Source organism: Bos indicus x Bos taurus, chromosome 6, assembly GCF_003369695.1.
Source record: "Bos indicus x Bos taurus breed Angus x Brahman F1 hybrid chromosome 6, Bos_hybrid_MaternalHap_v2.0, whole genome shotgun sequence".
Lineage (NCBI taxonomy): Eukaryota > Metazoa > Chordata > Mammalia > Artiodactyla > Bovidae > Bos > Bos indicus x Bos taurus.
In genome coordinates, this window is record NC_040081.1 from 25,588,393 (window position 1) to 25,612,621 (window position 24,229).

General features: G+C 39.3%; 1 long non-coding RNA gene across 2 annotated transcripts in view; it reads right to left on the reverse strand.

Moving 5' to 3' along the window:
* Positions 1-865: 865 nt before the first annotated feature.
* The window catches only part of LOC113894104, a 39,323-nt gene continuing 15,959 nt past the window's right edge, over positions 866-24,229 (reverse strand). For both annotated transcript variants that reach the window (XR_003511471.1, XR_003511470.1), the window contains one exon: positions 866-1,242. This is a non-coding gene — a long non-coding RNA (uncharacterized LOC113894104). The remainder of the gene's footprint in view (positions 1,243-24,229) is intronic.

Sequence of the window (24,229 nt, forward strand, 5' to 3'; positions counted from 1 at the left end):
CTTACGATGTAAGTTTTCTTTATTCTACATGTGAACAAACAGAAGCTCTGGAAAATTAAATACTGTTCAAGGTCAGCAATTAGTTAACAGCAGAAATGGGTTGCAAACGCAGGTCTTTCCATTTCCCAAGTCTGTGCTTCTAGCACTAAACTAGATTACCAATAGAAAACATCACTACAGCATACATTCATTTATTCAGCATATGAATTTAGCACCTTTTATGTGCTAAATACCCTCTCCAGTATTCTTGTCTGGAAAATCCCGTGGACAGAGAAGCCTGGTGTGCGAGAGTCCATAGGGTCACAAAGAGATGGACATGACTGAGAAACTGAGCGTGCATGCACATGTGCTCACATAGCTGTTTTTTATATGTGTGTGTGTGTATGTGTGTGTGGTGTGTGTACACACACTCAAATAGATATAGAGGATACAGCAAACAAAACATAATTGGTGCCTATCCGACGCCTTGGATATTGGTGTCACTCTTGGGTATAGTTTTCCATGATCTTCAAGAAGAAAATTTACATAAAGATCAAGTTTTTAATAATTACAAATTTTATTTCTACTGAAATCTATTTGCCAAGGTTAACTTTAAAATAGCAGAGATGGCTGTGTGATCATGGGCCACTATAATCTTAAAAGCTAATGGATAGATTCACTATATGGAATTGTGGTATTTAAATAATTTTATTAATCTTATGAATCAATTCAAACTTATAATCACCTTTCATTTCCTCTTCTTGCTCAGCTAACAATATTCTCATGTTTCCTCTTTGATGGTACAGAGAGTATACCTTCTTTTTAGGTATGTTACTGTATGCTTACATGTTATTGCAGAAAAATAAATTCCCTTTTGGTAAATGGATTGGATGGAAGTAGTTGATTTATTTTCAGAGGAAGATTCTTAACATTTTTGTGGCACAAGAATGTTCACAGTATGTATTACTTGACAGGAAAGTACAGGTATAAAAATGGTGAATTATCCACACACTGCAGACCTATTGTTGGGCATGCCTGAGTGTTTCAGAGACATTCTCTATACAATGAACTAACAATGCCAGATCAGTCAAAGTGGTGGTGGTTTTGCTGATGATACAGGTTGATCCAGCAAAACAATTTGAACAATGTAACTTCTGAGTGCTTGGGTCACATGTTCCACATGTACACCAGTGAACATGGGGGAATGTGCCCAGCCAACATCTTCAAGTTCAGAGCATTTGCTTCCACTGGGCTCATCAGCACCTGAAATGAAGGAGGAGAAAGTTTCCCAGGAGAAGGATTGGCCCGAGTCTCTGAACTTCAAAATGCTCACCCATCGGAGGTTGGTGGAAATGATTGGTTTGGGCACTGGTTTTGCATTTCAGGCAACCAAACTATTCAATGCTACTGATTATTGGTTTTAGAAACAGAGAAATGGTATCAATATCAAGTGTGACTATACATTGAATTAATCTTATGTAGCTGTATATTTTTAAATTATGAATGCTCTTTTGAGCACTACTTACAAGAACTTTATCAAGTGCTTCTTATAATGTCTCCTATGTAACCATCTAAACAGCAAAAATTGAGTTTTATACATTAAAAAATAGTATTTTTAAATCACTAACACATTTCCCATAACATCTCAGATATTACCTGTGTAAAAGTATCTTACTAGACACCAAGGCAAAATCTGAAGACCATTCTACCTAATTACATATTACCTGCAACATAAAACTGAAAATAAACCCTGGGATTACTGATGAAAAACTAATCCCAGAGAGTAAAAGCAGCAAGATGGCTGAATAGGAAGTCCTAGTCCTCCTTTCCCTGCAGAAACACCACTTTAGTAATGATATAACCCAGTAGCTGAGATGGTAACAAATCTGCCTGCAATGCAGGAGACCTGGGTTTAGTTCCTGGGTTGGGAAGATCCCTTGGAGAAGGGAATGGCAACTCACTCCAGTATTATTGCCTGGAGAATTCAATGGATAGAAGAGCCTGGTGGGCTGCAGTCCATGGGGTCAGACTCGACTAACACTTGCACTTTCACATAAACCCAAACATCTTTATGTGAATTCAAGATTTCACTGAAGAAGTTGCCATACCACAAGCAAACACAAAACCAAGAACAGCTACACTGAAAAGGGTAAGAAAAGCAGCATCACTTTGCCTGTATCAGCTCCACCCCCAAGCTAACATAGCTCAGTGTCAAGGGAGAAAGGCCCCAACCTGCAACCTTTTGGTAGAAAAGAGAGAGTGAACCCTTCTTTTCAGAGTCAACACCACATTTTCAGAGCCCTGATTTTTGTCTTACCCCACTTTTCACTGTTGGCAGAACCACCGTAGGCTGGAGGCTCAGAGGCAGCTGAGCACAATAGAAAACTGGAAGGCCTAGTTGGCACAGTTTTGCCTATCTGGGATAAACAGCTCACCCTGAGACTTCTCTGGGAGGGAGGGAAAGAAATGAGAGGAACATGCCACCTACATTTTTTATTTTCTGAGAGCTGCCTGAAGGACTAATTTCTGTCTCTCCTCACCCCTCAATAAGGGGGTGATGAATCAGCACAATGTGTCGATCTGGGGGTCTGCAGAGACACTGGAAAAGTGGCAGGCAGCTGAAAGTGCCAACACAACTTTGCTCAGGCTTCCCTGGTGGCTTAGATGGTAAAGAATCTGCCTTCAATGCAGGAGACCCAGGTTCAGGCCCTGGGTTGGGAAGATCCCCTGGAGAAGGGAATGGCAACCCACTCCAGTATTCTTGCCTGGAGAATTCAATGGACAGAAGAGGCTGGCAGGCTACAGTCCATGGGGTCACAAAGAGTCAGACACAATTGAGTGACAAACACTTTGACTTCACAACTTTGCTCAATGGGGAGAAGGTGCACAACCAGAAAAGTCTCCCTCAGGAGGAAGGGAAAGGAGTGGAGTGTGCACCATCATACCAACTTTCTGAGAGTAGCCTGCCAGATGGACCAATTTTTGTCTCATCTCACTCAGAGTGAGAGAGAAGGTGAGGAACAGAGTGTGCATCCAGGAGTAGGCATTTCAGAGGAGGGTCCAAGACTGCAATCCCTCTGGCCTGATTCAGGGCCCTGATAGGGGAGCTGCCTAGTGGACCAGGGAGAACAGAGTGGCTTGCTACTGCAGAATCAGAGAACCTGCACAGCTACATAGACTACAGAGGAAACAAGATACAACAAGCTCCTGAAAAAAGAAACTGGCAAATCCCTCTAATTAGCACTTTACATACACAAGTTCGAAGAAAAGACATCCACAGAAAAGGCTGGAAGGAAAATAAAAACTTTCTCAGATAAACAAAAAACTGATGGAATTTATTGCCAGGACACCTGCCTTGCAAGACATGCTAAAAGAAGTTCTTTTGAAATAAGGAAAATTATATAGGTCTAGCAATGGCACCCCACTCCAGTACTCTTGCCTGGAAAATCCCATGGATGGAGGAGCCTGGTGGGCTGCAGTCCATGGGATTGCTAAGAGTCAGACATGACTGAGCGACTTCACTTTCACTTTCACTTTCCTGCTTTGGAGAAGGAAATGGCAACCCACTCCAGTATTCATGCCTGGAGAATCCCAGGGATGGGGGAGCCTGGTGGGCTGCCATGTATGGGGTCGCACAGAGTCGGACACGACTGAAGCGACTTAGCAGCAGCAGCAGCAGCTCAGATCTGTGTAAAGAAAACAGCATCAGAGAATGAAGAAGTAAAGGAAAAGTAAAATCTTTCATTTTACTTTTTCTAAAATGAAATAGGAGACAATAGTTTGTTCAAAACAATAGTAGCAAAAATGTATTCAATTATGTGTGTTTGTATATATACATTATATGCTTGTGTATAAAAGAAATAAATGACAGCACTGATACAAGGGAAACAAGGGAAGAATTAGGATCATTTGGTTATTACAAGGTACTCACTACCCATGAATCAGTATACTGTTATTTTAACATGGACTTGTATTAGCTGTAAATGTATATTGCAAACCCTAGGACAACTACTAAAAAAATAAGTAGGACTGTTAAGCTCAGAAAAGAGATTTGTCTGGGAGTGACATCAATTAGATGGCAGAATGTTAATGCTAATGCTAAGTCGCTTCAGTCGTGTCCGACTCTATGCGACCCCATAGTCGGCAGCCCACCAGGCTTCCTGTCCCTGGGATTCTCCAGGCAAGAATACTGGAGTGGGTTGCCATTTCCTTCTCCAATGCATAAAGAGAAAAGTGAAAGTGAAGTCGCTTAGTCGTGTCCGACTCTTAACTACCCCATGGACTGCAGCCTACCAGGCTCCTCTGTCCATGGATTTTCCAGGCAAGAGTACTAGAGTGGGTTGCCATTGCCTAGAACATTTTAACCATCATCCTCCCACAGAACACTGATTTTGGTAGCCACGCAGGGTTGAGACTACCTTTGTGGGAGTCTGAGTCCAGCAAAGAAATTCCAGCACATTTTTAGATCAAAAAATCCTAAGAACAGACACACTGAAGAGGGGAAATAGAACATTTCCCTTTGTCTGCATTACTCTTCCCTTGAGGCAGCACGGTTTGGTGCTAGGAAAGACCCTGTGACAGACAATTTCTCCCAAAGGGAAAAGTGAGAGCTTGGGAGTGAGTGTCCAGTTTCCCCAACATGTGAGACAGTTCCCAAGAGGCCCAGTTCTTTCTCACCTAACCCAGATTACTGATGTAGTCTGCAGATGAAAGGACTGGGAGAGGCTGGAATATAGCAGCCAGGGCTGAGGTCATCAAAGAAACTCTACTAAACACTTCACTGTTCTTTCTACTAACCGTTTCATGGACTCCGTCAGGAATTCTACTGATGAGCCACTGGGGTGCCTCATCTATGAACCCCAGCTGACCGACTGTCATCCCCAACACTCCAAATTCCTCCCTGATGCCCTTTACCCTCTCTGTCCATCCGTGGCCAGAAAGAGCAAGCCTCTGCAGACAGCTAATGAGCAAGTGCAGAAAGCTGCCCTAACTCTGCAAGATGGACTGAAGGCTCACAAACATGAGCAGTTTGGGGCACTGTCCTTGGGAAACAAATGAGGGGCCCTCCACACCTGGTCTGCTTTTGCAGGACTGAGAGAAGGGATACAATCTTAAGAATGCCCCTCTCCCAGGAGGGAACAAAAACTGCGTAGCAGGTGCATCAATAGAGACGTCTGAGAAAGCCTCAGAATCCCTAGCTGGACTAACAGGTGAATCCAAAGCCTGCTGGTAAAGAGTGGGGGAAGTTACTGCTTTTTCGAAGGGGAAAACAACAATACAAGACTTTGAAGAACATGAAAAACCAAGAAAACATGACATTACCAAAGGAACACAATAATTTTTCAGTAGAGAACCTCAAAGAAAGGGAGATATGCAAATATCCTGACAAAAAAATTATTTGAAGGAAGCTCAGCAAGCTATAAGGGAATGCAGATAGAGATAATTCAATCCAACTCAAAGGAGTGAAGAAAGCTTATGTGAATTATGGGACAACATCAGGAAAAATAGTATTTCATTATGATATTATCATAAAGAGAACAGAGAAAAAGAGGAAGAAAGTATAATTAAAGAAATAATGGTTAAAAAATTCCCAAATCTGAAGAGAGATATGGACATCCATAGAGCTGAAGGTCCCCAAACAAATTCAATCAGAAGAGAATTTCATTTGGACTTCGCTGGAGGTCCAGTGGTTAAGACTCTGTGCTTCCAATGCAGGGAGCATGGTCAGGGAAAGATCCCACATGTTTTTCAGTGTGGCCAAAATATATCAACAAAAATTTTGTTTCTCCTTTATTACATTTTCCCCTCTACTATACAAGATCTGAAATTTTATTTAAGTGCAGAATTTTTCTTTTTATCATCAGTAATCAGTCATATGGGGCTTCCCTTGTGGCTCAGTGGTAAAGAATCTGCCTGCCAATACTGGAGATGCAGGTTTGATCTCTGGGTCAGGAAGATCTCCTGCATAAGGAAATGACAACCCACTCCAGTATTCTTGCCCATAGACAGAGGATCCAGGTAGGCTACAGTCCATGGGTTTGCAGAACAGCCAGATATGACTTAGCAGCTAAACAACAACAACAATCAGTCATATAAAATGTAAGGGAAAAAAAACATTAATCCCCTCCCCATTGTTACACTGGAATGTTTGAAATAAAGAAACCTGGTATATGCATTCAATGGTATACTAAGAAACCTTATAAAGGAAGGAAATCTTGCCATATGTGATAACTTGGATAAACCTGAAGGACATTATTCTAAGTTGAAATAAGTCAGTCACAGACAACTGCATGATTCCCCTTTTATGAGGTATCTAAGGTCACTAAGAGTTGGATAGGACTGAGTGACTTCACTTTCACTTTTCACTTTCATGCATTGGAGAAGGAAATGGCAACCCACTCCAGTGTTCTTGCCTGGAGAATCCCAGGGAAGGGGGAGCCTGGTGGGCTGCCCTCTATGGGGCCGCACAGAGTCGGACACGACTGAAGCGACTTAGCAGCAGCAGCAGCAGCAGCATGGTAGTCAAACTCATAGAAGAAGAAAATGGAATAGCAGTTGCCAGAGACTATGGGAAGGGGAAACAGGGAGTTGGTGTTCAATGTGTATAAAGTTTCAGTTACAAAAGATGAAAAGGGTCTAGAAGTCTGTACAATATTGTGCCTACAGTTAACAACAATGTGTGGTACACTTCAACAATTACTAAGAGGACAGATCTTAAGTCATTTTTTCCCCTATATTAAAAAAATAATCATTTGGAAAAAGTATGAATTAATCCCAGACTTTCACTCCAGTCAGGAATGAGTAACTGAGATGAGATTTACCCTCCCATCTGAAAAAAAAAAAACTGAAAAAAAAAAGTATGTATAATATTTGTATATAAAATATAAATTGTATAATATATACATATACATGTATTATATATATATAACATATATATCTTTCACATCTGTATATGACAATGGTTTTAAGACAGAACATTAGGCAATGAAAGAGTATTTGGAGTGAAAGGAAGAGGAATTGAGCCCTACAATTAATTGCCCTAGTTTATTATCTATGATTCATACATTTGTGATAAATTGATTTTTGACAAGGGTGCCAGGACATTCAGTTGGCAAAGAATTTGTTTTCAACAAATAATGCTGACATGATGATACTCACATGCAAAAAAATAAAGTTAGATCCCTATCTCCTCCCATATGATCCATTTTGAATCAAAATGGGTCAAGGAACTAAATGTAAGAGCTGTAACTATAAAAACTCTTTGCAGAAAATAATAATTCATTTCAATAATATTGGTATAGGGGCCTCAATGGGGATTCTCTAATGGCTCAGATGGTAAGGAACCTGCCTGCAGGGCAGAGGTCTGATCCCTGGGTCAGTATTCCAGTATCCCCATTCCAGTATTCTTGCCTGGAGAATTCCATGGAAAGAGGAGCCTGGCAGGCTACAGTCTACGGGGTCCCAAAGAGTTGGACAAGACTGAGTGACTAATACTTTCACTTTCAGGGTCCTTACCAGTATGCCCACAACATTAAAGCTGTGGTGGTCCATCATAAGGAGCCAATCATTCCTCTCAGATTTGAGAACAGGCCAAATTGGGCTGTTAAATGGAGAGAGAGTGGAGATAACCATCCCTTCTTTAATTAGGTCTTGAATAATGGGTTTCGATCCTTAAAATCCCTATTTTATGTTATGCTGTATCAACTATTTTAACTGGGGTGAGGGGTTATTTTTGAAAGCCAATTTTAAGTGCCAGCGATTTGTTTTATTACTTGTTGGGCCAGAATGTGCATAACCACTAGGAGATATTTTAGGACAAGGATGCTATATGACCATGGGAAATTTAAATAAGGCAATAGTTCTGATCATTAAGATAGGGAATACCTAATTTTCCTCTGTTTTATATTTGGTCACTCCCCTAAGAGTATAGAGAGCCTTTTACTTAAATTTAGTCAAATCTCTTGGTTTAAATGTAGAAGGATCCCCAATTATAACTATACCCTAATATTAAGTTCATGAAAATTTGTCAATTGTTGTATCTCAGCAGATATTAATTTAGAACCTATATTATAGAAACACAAAAACTTCTGTTGTTTGTTTTTCTATTTTATAAAGTTTTCAGTAGTTTTGTATTTACAGCTGGGTCAAATAGTTGTATTTTTAGGGTAGTTACCAGCCACACTTGGAGGAAATCCTCTCTATTTATATTTAGTTTCTTCCTCCAGAGAGTCTCATATCAGCATTGCCAGGGTTTAGGGCCTCCTCTACAGCAATGCTGGCTCTATAGTGCTAACCCCTGGCTTAATGTGCCATAGGTATTTTTCCCTAAACCTGAGAAACAGGATCTTTGTTGGTGACAGAGCCATAGGCAGCATCAGGAGCAAAGAATTTTGTAAAGTCCTAAAAGTCCTAGTGAGCAATCTGTTTTTAGGAATGTGGATCTCTCACTTAAAATCTGTTCAAATGTGCACTGATGATGTCACATATGTCACTGATCACGTCACATGTCACCGATGAGGCCAATAGGGTATGAAAAGGTTTATTGCTAACATCAGGAGGCTTTCTGGAAGGAGGAGCTAAGATGGCGGAGGAGTAAGACGGGGAGAACACTTTCTCCCCCACAAATTCATCAAAAGAACATTTAAACGCTGAGTACATTCCACAAAACAACTTCTGAATGCCGGCAGAGGACATCAGGCACCCAGAAAAGCAACCCAAGTCTTCAAAAGGAGGTAGGAAAAAATATAAAAGACAAAAAAAGAAACAAAAGAGGGAGGGAAGGAAGGGAGTCTTAAAAAGAGAGAAGTTTCCAAACACCAGGAAACCTTCTCACTGCCGAATCTGTGCTGAGCCTTGGAAGCCCAGAGGGCAACATAACAGGGAGGAAAAATAAATAAACAATTAAAACCTGCAGATTGAGAGCCCTACGTTAACTCCCCCAGCGGAGAAGCAGCGCAGATGCCTGCACACGCCACTAGCAAGTGGGGGCTGGGCAGGGAGGCACGGCGCAGGCTGCATAGCTTAGAGTAAGGATCTGGCCTGAATAACCTGAGTGCTATCTGAGCAAAATAATTTGGGCTAGCAAACCAGACTGTGGGATATCTACCACGCAAAAAGCCAGCCCTAGCCTAAGACACTGCCAGGCCCGCACACGGAACAAAGGACTGAACAGAGATAGCCGGCTGCAGACCTTCCCCGTCTGGTGACAGGCAGCCAGAACCGGAAGGGAGCAATCGCAGCCCCAGAGAGACATTATCTAAAAAACTGTAAGCAGGCTTTTTTTGCTAACTAAAACTTCTTGGGGGTCTGGACGGTCAACATCCGCCTGAGAAGGTGCGCCGGTTGTACACCTAGATAACTGAGTGGCAGGGAGGCGATAAGTCGCAGCAATCGCGCTCACCAAACACCTCATCACCTGAGCTGCTTGGACCTGGGAAGGGCACAAAACGCAGGCCCAACCGAGTCTGCGCCTCTGAGGACTACCCGAGTGCCTGAACCTGAGCAGCTTGGACCCGGGAGGTGCAAGCAGCCCAGGGCCGGCCACGGATGGTTCCCAGCGGAGCAACCTAGAGCCTGAGCAGTGTGGGCAGGGAGGCTACATGCGCCGTGAGCAGGGGCAGACCCAGTGTGGCTGAGGCACTGCGAGCACAAGCCAGTGTTATTTGTTTGCAGCGTCCCCCCCTCCCCACAGCGTGACTGAACAAGTGAGCCTAAAAAAAAAAGTGTCCACCACCGTCCCCTTTGTGTCAGGGTGGAAACCAGACACTGAAGAGACCAGCAAACAGAAGAAGCTATAACAGAGGGAACCGCCTTGGAAGCTACAGGCAATAGATTAAAACCCTGTGGTTAGTATCAACTACATAGGAAGGGGCCTATAGATCTTGAGAAATGTAAGTCAGACCAAAGAACTAGCTGAAAATGAACTGACCCCACAATACTCACAACAAAAGCAGAGAAAGTCCTAGATATATTTTTACTATTTTTACAATCATTCTTTCTTTCTTTTTTTCTTTTTAATTTTTAAAAAAATTTTAAATCCTCTATTATTCCTTTAATTTTCACTTTTATAACCTACTATTACTTTGCAAAAAAAAAAAAGGACCCTATTTTTTAAAGCAAACTTCATATATATATTTTTTATAATTTTTGTGACCTTGTTTTTTGTTTTTTGTTTTTTTCTTCTTTTCTTTAACATTGTAGTTTTGAAATTCCTATCTCTACTCTAGATTTTTAATTTTAGCTTTTTGGTATTTGTTATCAATTTTGTACCTTTTTTTTTTTTATAATTTTTGTGACTTTTTTTTTTCTCTCTTTCTTTCTCTTCTTCTTTTATATAACATTGTATATCTGAAATTCCAAACTCTACTCTGGATTTTTAATTTATGCTTTTTGGTATTTGTTATCAATTTTGTACCTATATTTTCTTTATAATTTTTGGAACTTTGTTTGTTTTTGTTTGTTTTTTTCTCTCTTTCTTTTTCTTCTTCTTTTCTTTAACATTGTATTTTTGAAATTCCAAACTCTATTCTAGAGGTTTAACTTTTGCTTTTTGGTATTTGTTATCAATTTTGTACCTATATTTTCTTTATAATTTTTGCAACTTTGTTTGTTTTTGTTTTTGTTTGCTCTCTTTCCTTTCCTTCTTCTTTTCTTTAACATTGTATTTTTAAAATTCCAAACTCTACTCTAGATTTTTAATTTTTGCTTTTATGTATTTGTTACCAATTTTGTACCTAAGACCCCAATCTTGAATACCCATTTTTCACTAGGGAGCGAGATTACTGGCTTGACTGCTCTCTCTCCCTTTGGACTCTCCTTTTTCTGCACCGGGTCGCCTGTGTCTCCTCCCTAACCCCTCTCTACTCTACCCAAATCTGAATTTCTGTGTGTTCCAGATGGTGGAGAACACTTAGGGAACTGATTACTGGCTGGATCTGTCTCCCTCCTTTCATTTCCCCCTTTTATCCTCCTGGCCACCTCTGTCTCCTTCCTCCTTCTTCTCTTCTCTGTATAACTCCGTGAACATCTCTGAGCGGTCCAGTTGTGGAGTGCACATAAGGAAGTGATTACTGGCTAACCCACTCTCTCCTCTATTGATTCCACCTCATCTCATTCAGGTCACCTCTAACTCCCCCCTCCCTCTTCTCTTCTCCATGTAATGCTATGAACCTCTCTGAGTGACTCACACGGTGGAGAAACTTTTCATCTTCAACGTAGATGTTTTATTAATGGTGCTATATAGAAGGAGAAGTTTTGAAACTACTGTAAAAATAAGACTGATAACTGGAAGCAGGAGGCTTAAGTCCAAACCCTGACTCCAGGGAACTCCTGACTCCAGGGATCATTAATTGACAGGAGCTCATCAAACGCCTCCATACATACACTGAAACCAAGCACCACACAAGAGTCAACAAGTTCCAGGGCAAGACATACCAAGCAAATTCTCCAGCAACACAGGAACACAGCCCTGAGCTCCAAGATACAGGCTGCCCAAAGTCACCCCAAAACCATAGACATCTCATAACTCATTACTGGACACTTCATTGCACTCCAGAGAGAAGAAATCCAGCTACACCCACCAGAGCACTGACACAAGCTTCCCTAACCAAGAAACCTTGACAAGCCACCTGTACAAACTCACACAGTGAGGAAACGCCACAATAAAGAGAACTCCACAAACTGCCAGAATACAGAAAGGACACCCCAAACTCAGCAATTTAAACAAGATGAAGAGACAGAGGAATACCCAGCAGATAAAGGAATAGGATAAATGCCCACCAAACTAAGCAAAAGAGGAAGAGATAGGTAATCTACCTGATAAAGAATTCCGAATAATGATAGTGAAATTGATCCAAAATCTTGAAATCAAAATGGAATCACAGATAAATAGCCTGGAGGCAAGGATTGAGAAGATGCAAGAAAGGTTTAACAAGGACCTAGAAGAAATAAAAAAGAGTCAATATATAATGAATAATGCAATAAATGAGATCAAAAACACTCTGGAGGCAAAAAATAGTAGAATAACAGAGGCAGAAGATAGGATTCATGAATTAGAAGATAGAATGGTAGAAATAAATGAATCAGAGAGGATAAAAGAAAAATGAATTAAAAGAAATGAGGACAATCTCAGAGACCTCCAGGACAATATTAAACGCTACAACATTTGAATTATAGGAGTCCCAGAAGAAGAAGACAAAAAGAAAGACCATGAGAAAATACTTGAGGAGATAATAGTTGAAAACTTCCCTAAAATGGGGAAGGAAATAATCACTCAAGTCCAAGAAATGCAGAGAGTCCCAAACAGGATAAACCCAAAGTGAAACACCCCAAGACACATATTAATCAAATTAACAAAGATCAAACACAAAGAACAAATATTAAAAGCAGCAAGGGAAAAACAACAAATAACACACAAGGGAATTCCCATAAGGATAACAGCTGATCTTTCAACAGAAACTCTTCAAGCCAGGAGGGAATGGCAAGACATACTTAAAGTGATGAAAGAAAATAAACTACAACCCAGATTATTGTACCCAGCAAGGATCTCATTCAAATATGAAGGAGAAATCAAAAGCTTCTCAGACAAGCAAAAGCTGAGAGAATTCAGCACCACCAAACCAGCTCTCCAACAAATACTAAAGGATATTCTCTAGACAGGAAATACAAAAACGGTGTATAAATTCAAACCCAAAACAATAAAGCAAATGGCAACGGGATCATACTTATCAATAGTTACCTTAAACGTAAATGGGTTGAATGCCCCAACCAAAAGACAAAGACTGGCTGAATGGATACAAAAACAAGACCCCTACATATGCTGTCTACAAGAGACCCACCTCAAAACAGGGGACACATACAGACTGAAAGTGAAGGGCTGGAAAAAGATTTTCCATGCAAATAGGGACCAAAAGAAAGCAGGAGTAGCAATACTCTTATCAGATAAAATAGACTTTAAAACAAAGGCTGTAAAAGAGACAAAGACAGTCACTACATAATGATCAAAGGATCAATCCAAGAAGAAGATATAACAATTATAAATATATATGCCCCAACACGGGAGCACCACAATATGTAAGGCAAATGCTAACAAGTATGAAAGGAGAAATTAACAATAACACAATAGTAGTGGGAGACTTTAATACCCCACTCACACCTATGGATAGATCAACTAAACAGAAAATTAACAAGGAAACACAAACTTTAAACTATACAATAGACCAATTAGACCTAATTGATATCTAGAGGACATTTCATCCCCAAACAATGAATTTCACCTTTTTCTCCAGCGCACATGGAATCTTCTCCAGGAGAGATCACATCCTGGGCCATAAATCTAGCCTTGGTAAATTCAAAAAAATTGAAATCATTCCAAGCATCTTTTCTGACCACAATGCAGTAAGATTAGATCTCAATTACAGGAGAAAAACTATTAAAAATTCCAACATGTGGAGGCTGAACAACACGCTGCTGAATAACCAACAAATCACAGAAGAAATCAAAAAAGAAATCAAAATTTGCATAGAAACGAATGAAAATGAAAACACAACAACCCAAAATCTATGGGACACTGTAAAAGGGGTTCTGAGGGGAAAGTTCATAGCAATACAGGCATACCTCAAGAAACAAGAAAAAAGTCAAATAAATAACCTAACTCTACACCTAAAGCAACTAGAAAAGGAAGAAATGAAGAACCCCAGGGTTAGTAGAAGGAAAGAAATCTTAAAAATTAGGGCAGAAATAAATGCAAAAGAAACAAAAGAGACCATAGCAAAAATCAACAAAGCCAAAAGCTGGTTCTTTGAAAGGATAAATAAAATTGACAAACCATTAGCCAGACTCATCAAGAAACAAAGGGAGAAAAATCAAATCAATAAAATTAGAAATGAAAATGGAGAGATCACAAGAGACAACACAGAAATACAAAGGATCATAAGAGACTACTATCAACAATTATATGCCAATAAAATGGACAACGTGGAAGAAATGGACAAATTCTTAGAAAAGTACAACTTTCTAAAACTGAACCAGGAAGAAATAGAAAATCTTAACAGACCCATCACAAGCACAGAAATTGAAACTGTAATCAAAAATCTTCCAGCAAACAAAAGCCCAGGTCCAGACGGCTTCACAGCTGAATTCTACCAAAAATTTAGAGAAGAGCTAACACCTATCCTACTCAAACTCTTCCAGAAAATTGCAGAGGAAGGTAAACTTCCAAACTCATTCTATGAGGCCCCCATCACCCTAATAGCAAAACCTGACAAAGATGCCACAAAAAAAGAAAACTACAGGCCAATATCACTGATAAACATAGATGCAAAAATCCTTAACAAAATTCTAGCAATCAGAATCCAACAACACATTAAAAAGATCATACACCATGACCAAGTGGGCTTTATCCCAGGGATGCAAGGATTTTCTAATATCCGCAAATCAATCAATGTAATACACCACATTAACAAATTGAAAAATAAAAGCCATATGATTATCTCAATAGATACAGAGAAAGCCTTTGAGAAAATTCAACATCTATTTATGATAAAAACTCTCCAGAAAGCAGGAATAGAAGGAACATACCTCAACATAATAAAAGCTATATATGACAAACCCATAGCAAACATTATCCTCAATGGTGAAAAATTGAAAGCATTTCTTCTAAAGTCAGGAACAAGACAAGGGTGCCCACTCTCACCACTACTATTCAACATAGTTTTGGAAGTTTTGGCCACAGCAATCAGAGCAGAAAAAGAAATAAAAGGAATCCAAATTGGAAAAGAAGAAGTAAAACTCTCACTGTTTGCAGCTGACATGATCCTCTACATAGAAAACCTAAAGACTCCACCAGAAAATTACTAGAACTAATCAATGATTATAGTGAAGTTTCAGGATATAAAATCAACACACAGAAATCCCTTGCATTCCTATACACTAATAATGAGAAAACAGAAAGAGAAATTAAGGAAACAATTCCATTCACCATTGCAACAGAAAGAATAAAATACTTAGGAATATATCTACCTAAAGAAACTAAAGACCTATATAGAGAAAACTATAAAACCCTGGTGAAAGAAATCAAAGAGAACACTAATAGATGGAGAAATATACCATGTTCATGGATTGGAAGAATCAATATAGTGAAAATGAGTATACTACCCAAAGCAATTTATAGATTCAGTACAATCCCTATCAAGCTACCAAGGGTATTCTTCACAGAGCTAGAACAAATAATTTCACAATTTGTATGGAAATACAAAAAACCTGTAATAGCCAAAGCTATCTTGAGAAAGAAGAATGGAACTAGAGGAATCAACCTACCTGACTTCAGGCACTACTACAAAGCCACAGCCATCAAGATAGTATGGTACTGGCACAAAGACAGAAATATAGATCAATGGAACAAAATAGAAAGCCCAGAGATAAATCCACGCACATATGGACACCTTATCTTTGACAAAGGAGGCAAGAATATACAATGGAATAAAGACAATCTCTTTAACAAGTGGTGCTGGGAAAACTGGTCAACCACTTGTAAAAGAATGAAACTAGAACACTTTCTAACACCATACACAAAAATAAACTCAAAATGGATTAAAGATCTAAACGTAAGACCAGAAACTATAAAACTCCTAAAGGAGAACATAGGCAAAACACTCTCCGACATACATCACAGCAGGATCCTCTGTGACCCACCGCCCAGAATATTGGAAATAAAAGCAAAAATAAACAAATGGGATCTAATTAAACTTAAAAGCTTCTGCACAACAAAGGAAACTATAAGCACGGTGAAAAGACAGCCTTCAGAATGGGAGAAAATAACAGCAAATGAAGCAACTGACAAACAACTAATCTCAAAAATATACAAGCAACTCCTACAGCTCAACTCCAGAAAAATAAATGGCCCAATCAAAAAATGGGCCAAAGAACTAAATAGACATTTCTCCAAAGGAGACATACATATGGCTAACAAACACATGAAAAGATGCTCAACATCACTCATTATCAGAGAAATGCAAATCAAAACCACTATGAGGTACCATTTCACACCAGTCAGAAGGGCTGCTATCCAAGAGTCTACAAGCAATAAATGCTGGAGAGGGTGTGGAGAAAAGGGAACCCTCTTACACTGTTGGTGGGAATGCAAACTAGTACAGCCACTATGGAGAACAGTGTGGAGATTCCTTAAAAAACTGGAAATAGAACTGCCATATGACCCAGCAATCCCACTGCTGGGCATACATACTGAGGAAACCAGAATTGAAAGAGACACGTGTACCCCAGTGTTCATCACAGCACTGTTTATAATAGCCAGGACATGGAAGCAACCTAGATGCCCATCAACAGATGAATGGATGAGAAAGCAGTGGTACATATACACAATGGAGTATCACTCAGCCATTAAAAAGAATACATTTGAATCAGTTCTAATGAGGTGGATGAAACTGGAGCCTATTATACAGAGTGAAATAAGTCAGAAAGAAAAACACCAATACAGTATACTAACGCATATATATGGAATTTAGAAAGATGGTAACAATAACCCAGTATATGAGACAGCAAAAGAGACAATCATGTATAGAACAGTCTTTTGGACTCTGTGGGAGAGGGAGAGGGTGGGATGATGTGGGAAAATGGCATGAAATACATATAATATCATATATGGAATGAGTCACCAGTCCAGGTTCGATGCACAATACTGGATGCTTGGGGCTGGTACACTGGGACGACCCAGAGGGATGGTATGGGGAGGGAGGAAGGAGGAGGGTTTAGGATGGGGAACACATGTATACCTGTGGCGGATTCATTTCGCTATTTGGCAAAACCAATACAATATTGTAAATTTTAAAAATAAAATAAAAATTTAAAAAAAAAAAAAAGGAGGCTTTCTGAAGAAAGCAGACATGCTTTCAAGCAGGTTCATAATGGCTTGAGGAATCATAGCATTCCTGAGCTATGGTTGCTGCATGTTACAACTGGACAATAGAATATTGGGAGATACTCAAGTGGATCACAGAAGTGCCATACATACTCCTCCCTACCTGCGTGGTATACAATTAGCCTACGTAATAACATAGAAGAAACTGGCAAGATCTAGGTTGAGATAAGGAAAGGGCACTCACACAAATTACCAGGCCAGAGCCTCAGGCCTAACTGTATGGAATATCCACAGAGAATCCATGTAAAGATTTCAAGCCAGTTTGCTCTTTCTAGATTGTTGAAAAGCAGTTTTCACCAGGGCCTATACCACCCTCAGTGACCTTGAGCAAAGCAAATTCAAGAAAAAGAGAGAAAACAAAAATACACACATACAGGATTAGGAGTAAGAAAGAAAACTAACCAAAGATAGACATTTTCTTTTCATTACAAGAAAATGCAATGTAAATTTTTTATGCAAACATGTTTGAAACACTTGCTGATTAATGATTTACTGAGAAAAAATAAATTAGAAGCATGCTTCAGAGATATTGCAGGTCTGGTTCCTGAGAATACTAATAAAGTAAATCACAGAAATTTTTTGGTTTCCCAGTACATATAAAAGTTATGTTTACATTATATTTTAGTCTATTAAATATATAATAGCCTATGGCTAAAAAATATACAATACCTTTTTTAAAAAATACTTTATTGCTAAAAAATGGAAATCATCATCTGAGCCTTCAGCAAGTCTTAATATTTTTGCAATAATAACATCAAAGATCATTGATCACAGATTATCATAACAATTGTAATAATGATGAAAAACTTTGACATATTGCAAGAATTACCAAAATGTGACAGAGATATAAAGTAAGCAAATGCTGGAAAAATGTCACTGATAATATAACTCAGCTACAAGATTGCCACAAACCTTCAATCTGTGAAAAATGCAATATCTGCAAAGCTCAATAAAGCAAAGTGCAATGAAACGAGATATGTTGTTCCTGTTGTTCAGTCATTAAGTTGTGTCTGACTTTTGCAACCCCATGGACTGCAGCACGCCACGCTTCCCTGTCCTTCACTGTCTGCCAGAGTTTGCTCAAACTCATGTCCATTTAGTCAGTGATGCTATCTAACCATCTCATCCTCTGCTGCCCTCTTCTTTTGCCTTCAATTTTTCCCAGCACCAGGGTCTTTTCCAATGAGTTGGCTCTTCACATCAGGTGGCCAAAATATAGGCGCTTCAGCTTCAGCATCAGAACTTCCAATGAATATTCAGGGTTGATTTCCTTTAGGATTGACTGGTTTGATCTCCTTGAAGCTGAAGGGACTCTCAGAGTCTTCTCCAGTACCACAATTTGAAAGCATCAATTCTTCAGCCCTCAGTCTTCTTTATGGTCCAACTACCCCATCCATACATGACTACTGGAAAGATCATAGCTTTGACTGTACGGACCTTTGTCGGCAAAGTGATGTCTCTGCTTTTTAAAACATTGTCTAAGTTTGTCATAACTTCAGTTCATTTCTTAATCCAACTAACAGATATATGATGGTTCAGTTCATTGCATTAGTCTTTATGGATACCCTTGGAGATATACTGGATATTGTATCTTTTTAAAGAGAAAGTGAAAAACAGACTGAATAAATAAATGCATTCAATGGGAATCACTTGAAAGACTTTTCCCCTTTTTATGTCAGAATGTTGTTGGAAGCAGGGCTTAGAAGGCTCATGGTAGAAGGATATAAGTGAATGCATGTCTTTAGAAAATTAAACTGGCAACAGAGAGAAAGATGATCGGAATGAGAAGTGGCCAATAACACAAGACACATTGTTAATCTATTATAGTAGTCTGAGGGAGAAATAATTAAATAGAGTACCTATACTGGAGTGGACACAAGAGGATGGAAGCAGAAATCATTGAAAAAATAGAAAAAGCAGCCTGGAAATAAATGAAATTACATGAAAAGCAGCAGAAAGGGAGGAGTTTGAAATGACACTAAGGTACTGAGCCTGCCTGACTAAAAATGAGAAAAAACAGAAAATAAAAGAAATAGAAAATGAATAGGTTAATAAGTGAAAGGCTATATGAAAGTATAAACAAAATGTCTGCTGTCTTACTGAGAAAAAATAAAATACATATCTAGAGTGGTTTTGTTCTGGTCCCATCTTCTTAATTCCCCAAATAGCTTCAATTTGTTAAAATGTGCTTTTTACTTCCAATGTTAGTTAATTTTCTAATTATCTCTCCTGAAGTTTCCAATGTTAAAATTAAAGCTGACAAGGAAAGCTATCTGGGAAAAAGTCTTCACTTCTCAGCTGTGGCAGTCAGTTGTAAGAGGACTATTCTATTAATGTGGCAAAGTCAATTTAGGGAATCAATTGGGAATTTTCATAAAATAAAATTTCACTATTAACTCCATGACTAAATAATTTCCCTTGCTGCTAATTAATACACTCTTGCTTTGATAGAAAGCAAGATCCTACTCTTCAAGGATCTAATATAAGTGAAAGCCGACTCAAGCAGCTTTAAACAGATTTAAAAATAAACCTAGAGTAAAAGGCATCACTATTAACAACCCTAGGGATAGAAACTCCCTGTTCAGGCCTAGAGGATTTTTCTTTAAAGTGTGGTATTTCTATTAAATGCCTGTGGTCAGTGAATAGAAATGGTAATTCTCTGCCCTGTGATCTCATTTTTCTCAGCACTTTTTGTAATATTATTAAAACATCTAGAGAATAAAACTTGGTCAGATTTGACTGTGGACTGCTGTGCTGCTGCTGCTGCTAAGTCACTTCAGTCGTGTGCGACTGTGTGACTCCAGAGATGGCAGCCCACGAGGCTCCCCTGTCCCTGGGATTCTCCAGGCAAGAACACTGGAGTGGGTTGCCATTTCCTTCTCCAATGCATGAAAGTGAAAAGTGAAAGTGAAATTGCTCAGTCATGTCCGACTCCTAGCCACCCCATGGACTGCAGCCCACCAGGCTCCTCCGTCCATGGGATTTTCCAGGCAAGAGTACTGGAGTGGGGTGCCATTGCCTTCTCCGTGGACTGCTAATGATATACAAATAATTTATAGTATTTTTTTACACCATTCCTTTCTGTGTCTAAGTCCCTGATCCTATGATTTCAGCTATCTTAATTATCTAAGACTGGCTCAGATGGTAAAGACTGCCTGCAGTGTAGGAGACCCAGGTTCAAAACCTGGGTCAAGAAGATCTCCTGGAGAAGTAAATGGCAATCCACACCAGTATCCTTACCTGGAAAATTCCATGGACAGAGGAGCCTGGCAGGCTACAGTCCATGGAATTGCAGAGTCAGACACAACTATGTGGCTTTTTCTTTCTTTCTTTTTCTTCCTTCCTTCCTTCTTTCTTCCTTTCTTTCCATGAAACATAATTCACAAGTTATATGTTGTGATCCACATAGTCAAAGGCTTTAGAGTAGTCAATGAAGCAGAAGTAGATATTTTTCTGGAGTTCCCTTGCTTTTTCTATGATCCAACAGATATTGGTAATCTGATCTTTGGTTCTTTTTCCTTTTCTAAATCTAGCTTGTACATCTGGAAGTTCTCAGTTCACATACTGTTGAAGCCTAGTTTGAAGGATTTTGAGCATTATCTTCCTAGCATGTGCAATGAGTGCAATTGTGCGGTAGTTTGAACATTCTTTGGCATTGCCTTTCTTTGGGATTGGAATGAAAACTGACCTTTTCCAGTCCTGTGGCCACTGCTGAGTTTTTCAAATTTGCTGGCATATTGAGTGCAGCACTTTCACAGCATCATCTTTTAGGATTTGGAATAGTTTAGCTTGAATTCCATCACCCCCACTAGCCTTGTTTGTAGTGATCCTTCCTAAGCCTCACTGGATTTCACACTCCAGGAAATGTGACTCTAGATGAGTGACCACACCATCGTGGTTATCCCGATCATTAAGACCTTTTTATATAGTTCTTGTATTCTTGCCACCTCTTCCTAATATCTTCTGCTTCTATTAGGTCCATACCATTTATGTCCTTTATTGTGCCCATCTTTGCATGAAATGTTCCCTTGGTATCTCTAATTTTCTTGAAGAGATCTCTAGTCTTTTCCATTATATTGCTTTCCTCTATTTCTTTGCATTGATCACTGAGGAAGTCTTTCTTAACTCTCCTTGCTACTCTTTGGAACTCTGCATTCAGAAGGGTATAACTTTCCTTTTCTCCTTTGCCTTTCACTTCTCTTCTCTTCTCTGCTATTTGTAAGGCCTCTTCAGACAACCATTTTGTCTTTATTTTTCTTGGGTATGGTTTTGGTAACCGCTTCCTGTACCGAGTTTTGAACCTCCTTCCATAGTTCTTCTGGCACTTTGTCTATCAGAACTAATCCCTTCAATCTATTTGTCACTTTTACTGTATAATCATAAGGGATTTGATTTAGGTCATACCTGAATGGTCTACGAGTTTTCCCTGCTTTTTTCAATTTAAGTCTGAATTTTGCAATAAGGGGTTCATCTGAGCCACAGTCAGCTTCCGGTCTTGTTTTTGCTGACTGTATAGAGCTTCTCCATCTTCAGCTGCAAAGAATATAATCAATCTGATTTCAGTATTGACCATCTGGGATGTCCATGTGTAGAGTTGTCTCTTGTATTGTTGGAAGAGACTGCTTGCTATGACCAGTGTTCTCCTGGCAAAACTCTGTTAGCCTTTGCCCTGCTTCATTTTGTACTCCAAGGCCAAACTTGCCTGTTACTCTAGGTATCTCTTGACTTCCTACTTTTTCATTCCAGTCCTCTATGATGAAAAGGACATCTTTTTTTTTTTTTTGTATTAGTTCTAGACGGTCTTGTAGGTCTTCATAGAACTGTTCAGCTTCTTCAGCATTAGTGGTGGGGCACAGACTTGGATTACTGTGACATTGAATGGTTTGCTTTGGAAATGAACCAAGATCGTTTTGTCATTTTTGAGATTGCGCTCAACTAGTGTGATAGAAGTAATAAATCTAAACTGTACTGTCCTTATTGGTAGGATTTCACACATCCATATCTGAAGACAGGATTGTGCTAAGTGCCCCGAGCAAGGAAACAAGCAGCAAGACAGAAACCACTCCTGACCCTTTTGGTCCCTTCTTCTTGTACCTGATCTACCTATTACTTCCCCAATCTTTTCTGTCATGTCTTTTCATTTTTCATTCCTATTATTGCTGTTTCTTGAAAAATATGACATCCTATCTTAGAATATGAATTTTAATATGAGAGAACTAAATACTAATTATCTTACTTCCACCATTTCAATTTAAAATTACAAATGTAACCAATAGAACTATGAATAATAATGTTTTAAGGAAGAAAAAGAAAGGTAGAGTTGGCTGTTACTTATGCAATGTATTAATATATTTTGTTTAAAATTGATAAATAAAGCATAGGCATATAACTTCATTCCATGGAGTAACTACCAAAAGATCTAAAAACAGGAAATTTTAAGTGTGTATACCTCTGTTTAATGAAGTTAGGAATGAAAAATTGCTTTATCATTATAGGTCCTTATATTTCATTTTTGTTATGCATTTACATTACTTAATCAAAAATGGAAAATAAGGTAAAAATGGGAAGTCAAACTATCTAAAACCCCAGACAGGGGGGTTCTATTCATTAGCTCATAGGCAGATCCCAGTAACTCTGGGTGGTTTGATGCTGGTGATCTTGCCAAACTACATTTTGAAAAACACTGATTTATGTAAAATCTCATTTGCGTAAGGCTATATAACCTTTTTTATAAATAATGTGTAGATAGATTCCACACACAGATAATGGAATGGAACAGAAAAGGATAGAAAAGAAAGTGTTCTGAAAGGATGTTTACTCAAAAGTTAATAGTGTCTATGCTGACATTGTGAAGTTTCAGCTAATTCTTACCTTCATTATTATACTATTATGTAATGTTTTTAAGCAATCAGTTCAGTTCAGTTCAGTCACTCAGTCATGTCCGATTCTTTGTGACCCCATGAATCGCAGCATGCCAGGCCTCCCTGTCCTTCACCAAATCCCGGAGTTTACCCAAACTCATGTCCATCGAGTCGATGATGCCATCCAGCCATCTCGTCCTCTGTCGTCCCCTTCTCCTCCTGCCCCCAATCCCTCCCAGCATCAGAGTCTTTTCCAATGAGTCAACACTTCGCATGAGGTGGCCAAAGTACTGGAGTTTCAGCTTTAGCATCATTCCTTCCAAAGAAATCCCAGGGCTAATCTCCTTCAGAATGGACTGGTTGGATCTCCTTGCAGTCCAAGGGACTCTCAAGAGTCTTCTCCAACACCACAGTTCAAAATCATCAATTCTTCAGCACTCAGCCTTCTTCATAGTCCAACTCTCACATCCATACATGACCACAGGAAAAACCATAGCCTTGACTAGACAGACCTTTGTTGGCAAAGTAATGTCTCTGCTTTTGAATATGCTATCTAGGTTGGTCATAACTTTCCTTCCAAGGAGTAAGCGTCTTTTAATTTCATGGCTGCAGTCACCATCTGAAGTGATTTTGGAGCCCAAAAGATAAAGTCTGACACTGTTGCCACTGTTTCCCCATCTATTTCCCATGAAGTGATGGGACCGGATGCCATGATCTTCGTTTTCTGAATGTTGAGCTTTAAGCCAACTTTTTCACTCTCCACTTTCACTTTCATCAAGAGGCTTTTGAGTTCCTCTTCACTTTCTGCCATAAGGGTGGTGTCATCTGCATATCTGAAGTTACTGATATTTCTCCTGGCAATCTTGATTCCAGTTTGTGTTTCTTCCAGTCCAGCGTTTCTCATGATGTACTCTGCATATAAGTTAAATAAGCAGGGTGACAATATACAGCCTTGACGTACTCCTTTTCCTATTTGGAACCAGTCTGTTGTTCCATGTCCAGTTCTAACTGTTGCTTCCTGACCTGCATACAGATTTCTCAAGAGGTAGGTCAGGTGGTCTGGTATTCCCATCTCTTGAAGAATTTCCCGCAGTTTATTGTGATCCACACAGTGAAAGGCTCTGCAGAAATAGATGTTTTTCTGGAACTCTCTTGCTTTTTCCATGATCCAGCAGATGCTGGCAATTTGATCTCTGGTTCCTCTGCCTTTTCTAAAACCAGCTTGAACATCAGGAAGTTCATGGTTCATGTATTGCTGAAGCCTGGCTTGGAGAATTTTCAGCATTACTTTACTAGTGTGTGAGATGAGTGCAATTGTGCAGTAGTTTGAGCATTCTTTGGCATTGCCTTTCTATGGGATTGGAATGAAAACTGACCTTTTCCAGTCCTGTGGCCACTGCTGATTTTCCAAATTTGCAGGCATATTGAGTGCAGCACTTATGCATAATTTTCCAAA